Source organism: Myotis brandtii, unplaced genomic scaffold, assembly GCF_000412655.1.
Source record: "Myotis brandtii unplaced genomic scaffold, ASM41265v1 scaffold250, whole genome shotgun sequence".
In the NCBI taxonomy this organism is placed as follows: domain Eukaryota; kingdom Metazoa; phylum Chordata; class Mammalia; order Chiroptera; family Vespertilionidae; genus Myotis; species Myotis brandtii.
Window position 1 is genome coordinate 1,534,475 of NW_005359478.1, and position 11,526 is coordinate 1,546,000.

At 48.3% G+C, this 11,526-nt stretch overlaps 1 pseudogene; it reads right to left on the reverse strand.

Moving 5' to 3' along the window:
- Positions 1-9,536: 9,536 nt before the first annotated feature.
- Positions 9,537-10,109, reverse strand: LOC106726306 (annotated as a pseudogene).
- Positions 10,110-11,526: the final 1,417 nt, after the last annotated feature.

Here is an 11,526-nt window from a genome sequence, read left to right on the forward strand (position 1 = left end):
GGAGCCCCGCGCCCCTCCTCCTCCTCTTCGGAAGCCCCGCCTCCACCCCTCACGTGACCTCCCCGCTTGGCCTCGTTCACGTGACCTCTCCTTCTTTCCCGCCCCCTTGTTCTCGACTGCCACCCTCCACATGTGACCGCGGCTCTGGCTCGCCGGCTTTAAGCGCCTCAGTGCGTGCTGACGCACAGCGTGCGTGCGTGCGTGCGTGCGTGCTCTCCCCGCTCACGTGATCCGGCCCCGCGTGCTCCCAGGGGCTCCCCGCGCGGGACTCCCTGCATCCCCACGCCGGTCCTCGGCGCAGGGTCCGCAGCCCCGGCCCTCGTGAGGCCACGTGGGCATGCCCGGTCTCCACGCCGGATAAGGGGCGCGTAGCTGGGGAAGGAGATAGGGACCCGGTAGCAAGAGTCTGGGATTCTCGCCCGGCCCAGCCGCTGGTTCGTTCCGTTGTGTGACTTGGGTCGACTGCCTTCCTCCAGTCGTCTCATCTGTACAGTGACTGGTGAGGGCAATGCCCGCTCTGCCTACTCCCGAAGATTCGATGCCAGGGGACTGCCAAGTGTGGGATAGATCGCTGGCCCATTAAGTGTGAGATTGCTGACCCTTCGCGCCGATCAGGTCCAGGGGTCTGGACGAGGTCGGGGAGGGACAGCATGGGCTTCCAAGGGTCACGGGAGGAGAACTTCAATAGTCCAAATCACTCGCCTGGACGTAGGATGGAAGGAAGCGGGCCCGGAGGACCACGTTCTCGGTCCCAAGCCCGAAGCCTGAAGGGCTGACATGTCGCAGTGGTCCCAGCAGTTGCCGGGAGTAGGGAGCAGGCGGCAGTGCCCCGGGCCCTCGCTAGGTGGCACTGTCACCAAGGACAAGGCTGGCTGAGGGTCCAGCGACCCGGAGCCGGCGTCCCTCTGCCAAATGTGAACCTGGGGAAGGGCCGGGTGGATTCTGCTGGGCCAGCTCAGCGCTTGAGCCCCTGGCGGATTGCCACCGTCCTCTCTCCCGTACGGACCCAAATGAGCCGGCCTTTGTTGGAAGTTGACAGCGCTTTGGTGCTTGCTGCTGGGTTACTCATTTAAGTAGTCAGTGGGCTTGGTAAGGGCCTTCTTTGGTTAAGTCGGGCTCTGGGTATTTAAAGATGATTGAGACATGGTCCGCACGACCAGGAAATATGTCTTCTTTGGGGAGCCCGAACAGTTAGCTACACGGAGCATAAAAGGCTATAGTAAGGATTCCCATTTATTGAGCACTTCCTAAGCCAGGGTATCTTGTACATGTTTCTAACCCCCTATCCCACAACAACGTTGCAAAGTAAGCATTTTGTACCCCTGTTTTACAAGTGGGGGGAAGGAATGACTGCCCAAGGATATACAACTAGTAGGCAGCGTTTTTGGGTGTGTCTCCAAGGTTCGTGCCCTTCTATCCCACTCTGCCTTCCTCTGATGCTTAAAATAAAAATAAAAATCCTTACTGATTTTAGAGAGAGAAAAACATTGATGTGAGAGAAAAACATGGATTGATTTCCTCCCACACACATCCGGACTGAGGGTATGCTCTGAATGGGAATCGAACCTGAAACCTTTCTGGTGTGCGGGATGCTCCAACCAACTAAGCCACCCAGCTGGGGCCTCTGATGTTTTGTTTTTTTTAAGCCTCTATTCCTGTGTCTCACATCTGGGCAAGTGGAGAAGAAAATCTGGTGCTTCTTCCTTCGGCACCAATGGGAGATTCAAGCCAGGTAAGCCCTGCCTGAATGCGTGACCCCTTATCTGGGCCCCACCTCACCACCATGTATTTTTGCCTGTGAGAGTTTATCTATGAAAAGCACTTAAAACAGCCCCTGGCACATAGTAAGTGCTATGTAGGTGTTAGTCATCACTACTATTGTGATTGCTGTCGTTGTTGTTGATGGTCTCATCACTGGAGAAAAGGACTGGGTACCTCTCCTTCCAACATACACATATACATCTGTGTGTCCCTTCAGCCCTGTGCCATTCCCAGAAAGGGCCCAGAGTGATTTACCGTCCTAACCTCCACTTTTCCCTATAGAGCAGTGGTTCTCAACCTTCTGGCCCTTTAAATACAGTTCCTCATGTTGTGACCCAACCATAAAATTATTTTCGTTGCTACTTCATAACTGTAATGTTGCTACTGTTATGAATCGTAATGTAAATATCTGATATGCAGGATGGTCTTAGGCGACCCCTGTGAAAGGGTCGTTCGACCGCCAAAGGGGTTGTGACCCACAGGTTGAGAACCGCTGCTATAGAGGAATCCCTTATATTAGATATGTCTGATTCCTCATTCATCTTGTGGACAACAAATTCCTAAACAAGGAATTCTTGGAAATAAGGACCTAACTTCATGTCAACACCTCAGTGAAATTTTCCTAATTTGCCCACATAAAGTTCACAATGTGATCCCATGGCCTTACCCCCCATCAAAGCATTTTTCACGCTGTGCTGGCGTCTTTAAATACTTGCTGTTCCCACCAACCTGTGAGCTTCTGACGCCCACAAACTGCTGGCTCGTTTCTGTATGCCCTTCCTTTTTTGCCCTGAAGTGGCCTTCTGAAAGTGCAGCTCTCTCTGTGTTTAACCTTTTCCTGGCCTCGGGCAGCCATGTTTTTCCAGGCTCATGCGGACGGTGAAAAGTGAGAACGTGGCTGGTTCTCCCCCAGCCAGAGGCATTGCAGTCATTTCTTGATAGGCTTTTCTTTGATGTATGGTGTCCTCATCACCACCCAGGTGTCTGCAGGGCTCGAAGTCTGTGCATCACACATACTTGTGTTCCTTAGACTTCCTATCACAATGCCTGACTTCCTGTCACAAGCCAGTTAATGAATGAATGAACCCAAGATGTCTGGAGACCTCCCTCTGCCAAAGAGGTGTGTAAAGCTGATGGCATTTCTTAGCACAGGTAGTCAAGCTACAGTGTTTCTCATCTTCTTCAAGAGGTTTTCGTATGTCACTTGGCTCTAGCCCTTACCCCAAAACCCTACAAATGCAGCCATTTGGAAGATCCTGAATTCCATATTTTAGCAATGACTTTAATTAGAATAAAACAAGGTTTCTCAGTGGTTAGAGCAGTCGTGGGCAAGCTATGGCCCGCGGGCCGGATCCGGCCCGTTTGAAATGAATAAAACTAAAAAAAAAAAAAGACCGTACCCTTTTATGTAATGATGTTTACTTTGAATTTATATTAGTTCACACAAACACTCCATCCATGCTTTTGTTCCGGCCCTCCGGTCCAGTTTAAGAACCCATTGTGGCCCTCGAGTCAAAAAGTTTGCCCACCCCTGGGTTAGAGCGTTGGCCCACAGACTGAAGGGTCACAGGTTCAGTTCTGCTCAAGTGTATGTACCTCGGTTGCAGGCTTGAACCCTAGTCCCGATGAGGGCATATGCAGGAGGCAACCAATCGATGTGTCTCTCTCACATCAATATCTCTTTCTCGGTCTCCCCTCCTCCCACCACTCTCTCTAAAAATCAACGGGGGAAAAATACCCTCGGGTGAGGGTTAACAACAACAAAGAATAAGCCAAGGCGACGAGATGGTCCCACAATGTTGCACAGACTCCACGTCCCCCAGTGAGGAAACTCAAACGTCATGGTCACTGGGATGAGGCCTGTCGCTTCCTCTCTGCTGGTCTGTTCAGTACCTCAGCTCTCCGGCTGAGAAAGCCCTCTGGGGGAAGCCTAGTAGGTAGTCACATCTGGCGTTCTGCTAAAATGTGAAGGGAAGGGGCATGACAAATGGGATGGAGGTGCATATATTCATTTAATGAATATATTAAAAAATCAAAATGGGAAGGGGCATGACAAATGGGATGGAGGTGGTGCATATATTCATTTAATGAATATATTAAAAAATCACTGCCCTCGTGGAGCTTACATTCTGCTGGGGAAATAGACGTGATAAAGGTGGAGTCTGTAAAGCCAGCTGACTCCCTAGATGTAAGAGATGATGAGCAAGTATTTACTGAGCACCTACTACATGTGAGGCACTGGGGATGCAGCATTACATGAGACAGAACCAGTCCTCACCTTTTCTGTGCGTTCAGGCTGGTAGAAAACCAGATACTTTGTGAATTGTTACACATCCAGTCACTTAACTGCAATGGCCTATGAGGGGAGGAAGGGCTGGACGCTGACGCAGGCGGAAGGGACAGCGCACGCAATAGTTCTGAGGTAGGACCATGGCAATTTGGAGGACCATGGCAAGACAGGAAAGAAGGCCTGTGTCTGAAGCAAGGGAGAGAGAGACAGGTAAGGCAGGCAAGGCTTCCATCTGGGCAGGCATCCACAACCATGTTGGGGAACTGGGGCTTTATTTTAAGATCAAGGAAGATGAAAAGATCACTAGAATTCTGAGAAGCCGTGCAAGCCTGGGCAGCTAATAGCAGTAGCATTAACAGAATCTCATGAGACGTCTCAGGAGAGCTGAGTTCCGTGGGAAGAGTGGAGGGTTGGGTTATAAATATACTGAGTGTGTGAGGGAGGGGAGATGTGGGACATTTCTCCTAGAGACGCCCAGCGGGGTATGTTCTGAGCTCAGGAAAAAGGCAGAGCCACAGGTGTTCATTAGAGAATCGGCTACAGCTCTCCTTTGAATTAGCCCATGAAGGAGGCAGCACAGCTGAGTGGAAGGAGCATGGACTGGGGAGTCGGACAGAACTGAGCTTGGGTTTGAATGCATCGGCTTTGCTGGCTGTGTGACCTTGGGCGAGTGATTTAATTTCTGTGAAACTCAGTGAACTCATCTGTAAAATGGGCACGATGCTCGTTCTGCCTTGCAGGGTGGAACCTTGTTCCAGTTTAGATGAAATGAGATATGTAAAATGATGAACACTGGTGGGCCCATGGTACATTGCTCAGCACATGTTAAATACGACTATTCCTACGATTACTGTTATTGCTACAAAGTCAAAAGGTACTCACCATTCAGTAACCATGGATGGGGCTTGCCATGTGTCAGACACAGGTCTAGGTATGAACATATAGCAATAGACAGGCAAGATCCCTGCTCTCTAGCCCTTATTTTCTAGTGCAGAGTCAGAGACCAGACCAGTGAGTGACCAGAAGAGTGACTGGTAAGTATTTGCTAGGAATTAGAGTAGGGTCATGTGGGAGAGGAGGACTGGGGTCACTTTCAGTCCACTAGTCAGGGGAGGGCTCCCTAGGGGGGCAGTGTTTGAGCTGAAATTTGAAGAAGAGAAGGTAGTCTGGTAGGAGGGGAAGAGCTTTCCAGCAAGGAGAGCAACAACTTCAGAGATGCTGAGTGGGCACACAGATGCTGGTCTAGAACTAGGAAGCTCATGACATGCTGGCTGAGCTTACGGGCTCTGAACCCCAGCTCTGGCAGCCGTTAATGGTGCGACTTAGCCTGGATGTACTTCAGTTTCCACATCTGTAACGCGTAGATCATAATAGTACCTACCTCATAAGGCCGGTGGGAGGATTAAGTGAGGTACACGAAAAGTGCTTAGAATAGTGCACAAAGCAAGAACTTGGTTTTTCGCCCGCTGGTGGTGTTCAGTGGTTGAGCATTGACCTATGAACCAGGAGGTCACGGTTTGATGCCCGGTCAGGGTATATGACTGGGTTGAGGGCATGCTCCCCGTGTGGGGCGTGCAGGAGGCAGTCAATCAATGATGCCCGGTCAAGGTACATGACTGGGTTGAGGGCATGATCCCCGTGTGGAGCATGCAGGAGGCAGCCAACCAGTGATTCTCTCTCACCATTGATGTTTCTGTCCCTCTCCCTTCCTCTCTGAAATCAATTAAAATGTATTTTAAAAAGAACTTGGTTTTTCAAAAATGAGAGGGGATTATTATACCTTGAGTCTAGTGGAAAAAAGAGAGGGGGTGGTAGGGTAGGCGACGAGGCCAGTGAAAAAAGCAAGGGCTGGATTATAGAGGCCACAGTCAGTGTCTGGGTTTTATTCAAAGTGCAGTGGGAAGCCCTTGAACGATGTTAAGCTGTGAGTGACATGATCTGACTGGAAATTTTAAAAGATCATTCTGGCTGCTGTATGTAAAGTGGATCATAGGGATTTTTTTCTTCTAAAGGTCATGTGTTATCAGAATAAGCAGACGCTCTTATTTGGGGCAGAGTGAGCGTCCTTCCCTTTGACTTGCTCCCAGAAGCATAGCACTCTGACACCGACCCACAAATATGGCCTGAGCCCTGGTGCTTGGTCAGGAACTATAGTGGGCACTGGGGATGCAGAGACAAAGAAAATACAGTCCCGTGGGTAGTGCTTGGCTTCATTCCTGGCACACAGGAGGGGCTCCTTACATGACAGCTGCTCCTTGTCGTTTTTGTGTATTTCTTACTCCTGCCCTCAGGAGCACATGGTAATGGGTGAACGGGGGCCAGAGATAATCAACTAGTACAACATGGCGAACAGTCATAGGGATGAAAGGTGAGGGCCTTGAAGGGTGATATTATTCAGGATTAACTCCAAGAAAGAACGTGACAGAAGTTACTTAGATGGAAATGAAGGGATATTCTGAGAGAACGGACCCTTAAAGTAGGAGGAGGTTGGGAAGAAAGGCCCCAAGACGAAGGAGGAAGGACTTAGGAGAAAAGAAGAGAAAGACAAGGAGGGGGCTCAACATAGGCAAGATTGTAGAGATGTTGGCCATCGGTGATTTAGGCTGAGGCCCTGGGTAACCCTGATAGTATTAATTCTTTGGAGGTGGAATAAGGTAAGTATTTAGCAATAAATAATAAATAATCAAAAAACTTTAAAACCTTTGGCCCAGCAATTTCACTTGGAAATTATTAAAGACATGCAAAAATGTACCTACATACCTACACTTTGTAACAATTTAAAAAGTCACCAAAGAAAAAAAAAAGCCGTCAAAGAATGCTTATTGGCATAAAGAAATGTTTGAGAAATAGTAAATGAAAAAGGAAGGTTACAAAACTGTATCATAGCATATTCCTTTAAAAAATAAATTCAGATGTACACAACTTAGTTATGTACCAAGCAGGAACGCATATATTTGTACACCAAGAACATGAACAAGAATGTTCATAGAAATATGTTTAATAGTCCAAAATAGGAAACAATTGCCCTGGCCAGGTCGCTCAGTGGGTTAGGGCATTGTCCTGCTAAGCCAAGATGTGGGTTCGATCCCCGGTCAGGTTCTGACAAGAATTAACCAATGAATGCATAAATAAGTAGAACAACAAATCACTGTTTCTCTTTCTCTCCCTTATTCTCTCTCAAAATCAAAAAATAACAAAACAAAATAGTAACCCAAATAAGTGATGGTATATCCATACAATGGCATATTCTATAGCAATGAGATGAATAAACTACAACTACATTCAACAATGTCAATGATTCTCATTAGCATAATGTTCAAAACACAAAAGATCATGATCCCATTTATATGAAATTCAGCAGGCAAAGTTGATTTGTGCTCTTAGAAGTCAATAGCGGTCACTTTTATTTTAAGGCATGTTTTCTTTTTTTAAAAAAATATATTTCATTGACTTTTTTACAGAGAGGAAGTGAGAGGGATAGAGAGTTAGAAACATCGATGAGAGAAACACCGATCAGCTGCCTCCTGCACACCCCCCACTGGGGACGTGCCCGCAACCAAGGTACATGCCCCTGACCAGAATCGAACCTGGGACCCCCCAGTCCGCAGGCCGATGCTCTATCCACTGAGCCAAACCGGTTAGGGCTAGGCATGTTTTCTTAATTGTGGGAAAATACACATAACATAAAATTTACCATTTTAACCATTTTAAAGTGTACAATTCAGTGGCATTCATTAGAGTCACAATGTTGTGTAACCATGACCTCTATCAGTTCCAGAACTTTAACAGTACCCACTGAGCAGTCACTCCCCATTCCTCCCTGCCCCCATGATGTTACTTTTGAAGAGGAGAGAATAATTACGGGGGTGTGTGTGTGTGGGGGGAAAGGACATAATGAGGGACTTCTGGATATTAATAGTGTTCTAGTTTTTAAAAGTCTGGGTGGGGATTATATGGCTGTGTTCGTGTGAAAATTTACCTAGCTGTACATTGATAATTTATATACTTTTTGGATGTATGTTATATCTAAGTATACATAAATGTGCAGATCAGTTGATTTATAATGCCTTTAAAAGAAAATGTTCCTTACCATCAGAGGCAGAGGGAGTGTCACACCAAACGTGGCCTGGTCCCTGGTTTGCCTCGGGGCTGATACTTCTATATCTGCCCATCACCCTGCATGGTTTCGGACCTGCCCCCTCTCTCTGGCTGCTTTGCTTCCTGGTGGGGATGGAAGGAGTGTGGGGGGGAGAATGAGGGAGAGAGGATGTTCCAGCTCTCCTTGGCCACTGGGTGGTTGTGCTGAGAGGATTCACTTCCTGCCAGGCTGGAATTAATCTTCACATAAAAGCTGGGGAATGTGAAACGATAAGGTCAAGGCCAAGGTGAGCAGACTGCCTGGACTGGCCTAAAGGAGCTTCAGGTAGCAACCAAGGGCTTCAACAAAGCAAATGTCCCTCTAGTCTATCAAACCAGAGACAAGCAAGCACTCCAGAAAGAGATGTTCTTTTTTAAAATAGGTTTTTATTTTAGAGAGAAGAAGGGAGAGGGAGATAGAAATATCAATGATGAGAAAGAATCATTGATCAGCTGCCTCCTGAACTCCCCCTACTGGGATTGAACCCACAACCCAGGCATGTGCCCTGATTGGGAATCGAACTGTGTCCTCTTAATTCATGGGTCGATGCTCAACCACTGAGCCACACCAGCTGGGCCAGAAAGAGATTCTCATAAAGGAAGCCCTCTTCAATCACCCACACCCACCAAAAGAGGAAAGTCCTAAGTTCTATCTACATGCAAGCTCCCCGTCCCTCTCTTTCAGGAATTCAAAATTAAGCCACCCTGGTCTTACTGGCTTTCTCATCTTTCAAATCTCAGTTTTTATCTTCATCCCCTCTAGGCACTCAGACATTACTAACCTCTCCCTCCTCTGTGCTTCCATAGCACCTTGTTTACAGCTTTACTGAGCAGCCACCGTATTGTGTCATAAGTCTTTGTTACCAAACTGTGGCAACAAAGCTGGGACTAGGTCTTTTTGATCACTGCATCTCAACACCTATGCAGTAGATACCAAACAAACATGGTCTGATTGTTGAAGGTGGACCTTCTTTGACCCTTTCCCCACATGCTGTGACGGCATACATTCCTTTCCTTCTCTGTAGGTTTTTGTTCTTCAATCCTTTCCTTGGTTCCAAGATTTTCTAAATTCTTCAGATGGTATTACATGTTCGTGCCTGCACTTGCCTTGGAGCCTGTGGAGCAGGTTTATGGCTCACTTCCATGGGCAGTACGGAGCCTGCAGCCATCCCACTTCTCTCCAGCCCTTCTTTTTCGGGTACTTGTCCTGCTCTTCCTTCACAATTCCAGGACCTGAGCTTTTATTTATTTTCCCAGTTTCCAAAGGCTTTATTAGTAAATATGTGTTAGAAAAAGGATAGATCCTATTGCTCCCAAGTCAATGGACTGAAGAGCCAAAGGGGACTGATGCTTTGTCCACCTCTTATTCATAGATCCAGCCAAATGCACAAGACGTGTAGTCACCAATTCTTTGGGCTTAAACCACAGGCTGATTTCTCTCTCGGCACTTTTTACTGAATCACTGCAGTGAATGATGTTCCTGCCAACTTGAATGCAAAAGTCTCCGTGAATGGTGCCTGGCTTAGAATCTGCTGGATTGGTCTTCCCCAAGCATCACTCTCCCTGTCTTCACCACATTCAGCCCCTCCCAGACCATGGTCACCACAGGCCCTGAGCTCATGTACGTCACCAGCCCAGGGTAGAATGGGTGGTCTTTCAGGTCAATGTGGTGCTGTTTCAGGAGTTCCTCAGAGCCCCGGTGGACATCCATGGTGACGAGGCGGAACCCCTTCTTCTCGCACTTGATGCTGCTGCCCATCAGGCCGCACTGCACACCGTCAGGCTTGATGGCGAGGAAGGTGAGCTCCGTGCTGGCCCTGTTCCGAGAAGCGGGCTGGCCTGGCAGCTGCGCTGCTCTGCACAGCCAGAGCCCAGGAACTGAGCTTTTAGAGGGGAATGTTCCTCTCCACAGTAAAGGGTGTCAGTCCTGTACTAGCCCTATTTGTTGAGCCCTCACCGTATGCCAGGCACTGAGCTGGCTCATGGTCTAGCAGGAGAGAATCACAGCCTTAGACTGGTTCATTTAGTCATTGGACATCCTCTGGAAACATATAGGAAGTCATCTGATTTAGTCCTTGGTCAGGCATAGCTTCCTTAAGGAACTGACATTTCTGCCAGATGTTCAAAGGTAAGTACATGGAGGTTGAGGGGAAATGGGTAACAAAAGAGCCAAGTGAACTACATGTTTAAAGGGCCGTGAAGTATAGAGGACGGAAGGGAGAGAATGTGCAAGGATCTTAAAGACATTGCCCATATTTGAAGTGTGGAGCCGGGGGTAGGGGTGCCAATGAGGTTGAAGAAGTAGGCAGAGATAGAATAAGACAGAGCCTTGATACATGATAAGCCTGCTTTAGTTAGGAACCTTTTGGTTGAAAGTGACAAAAATCCACCTAAGAAAAAAGGGAAGCTTTTATTGGCGCAGAAGCTAAGAGTTCAGGGCTTTCAAGATCAAAGATGTCATTGAATTTTGACACCTCTCTCTGTCTCATCTGTGCTTTCCTTTGTGATAGCTTCGTTCTAGGACTGGCCTCTGTGAAATGGTCTTCTGATCCTCCTCCTCACACAGAAGCCGGAGACTGGAGTGGAAGGGGGTGGGGGGTGAAAGGCTGACCGATGAAAGCCACTAATCTTCCTTCCACTCTCCAAGACCTTTAAGGTTACCTTCTCTTCAGGCCACGGCCAGAGGTCCTCACCTTAGACTTCTTGGCCTTTTAGGGAATTTATGGAGGGAGGTAGAGAATGGGACATGGAGGGACCCTGTTCCCAGACTCCAAAGCTTTCGTTTTCTTTTCTTTCTTTCTTTTTTTTTGCTTTCGTTTTCTTAAGGTTAGCAAGCCCACAGTCCCCTATCTCTTTTCCGTAGGGCATTTTCTCTGCTGCATCCTCAGCCTCGCCGCCGGGAGACAGGATCCTCTGGGTTTGATAAGAGAAAAAAGGAGAGCGGGGACCCAGAACCTCCTCCCGACTTCCGCCCCCTCATTCTGGCCTCCAGATCCTCTGCACTAAGCGGGTCCTGACCTATTTGCCAGACTCACTATTTCTCCCTCCTCTCCTCAAACCACCTCCGCGTCCTGCCCCAGCTTCTGGGTTTCACAACAACTCCACCGTCGGCGAGCCGCCCTTTTGCTTGACACACCCCCTAACTAACCAGGACCAGCAAAAGAAGATCCCATCCCGAGACCCCTTTTATTTACTGGGTTCCGGCGCTTCCGCCTCCGGGGCGAAGACTCCTCCCCCTCCCGTCCCAATTGTATTCCCTGGAAGAGCAGCCGGAAAAGCCTCCGCCGCCAGAAGCTGGTCCCTTCTCGCAGCCCAGTGCACGCCCCGCAATTGCCGCG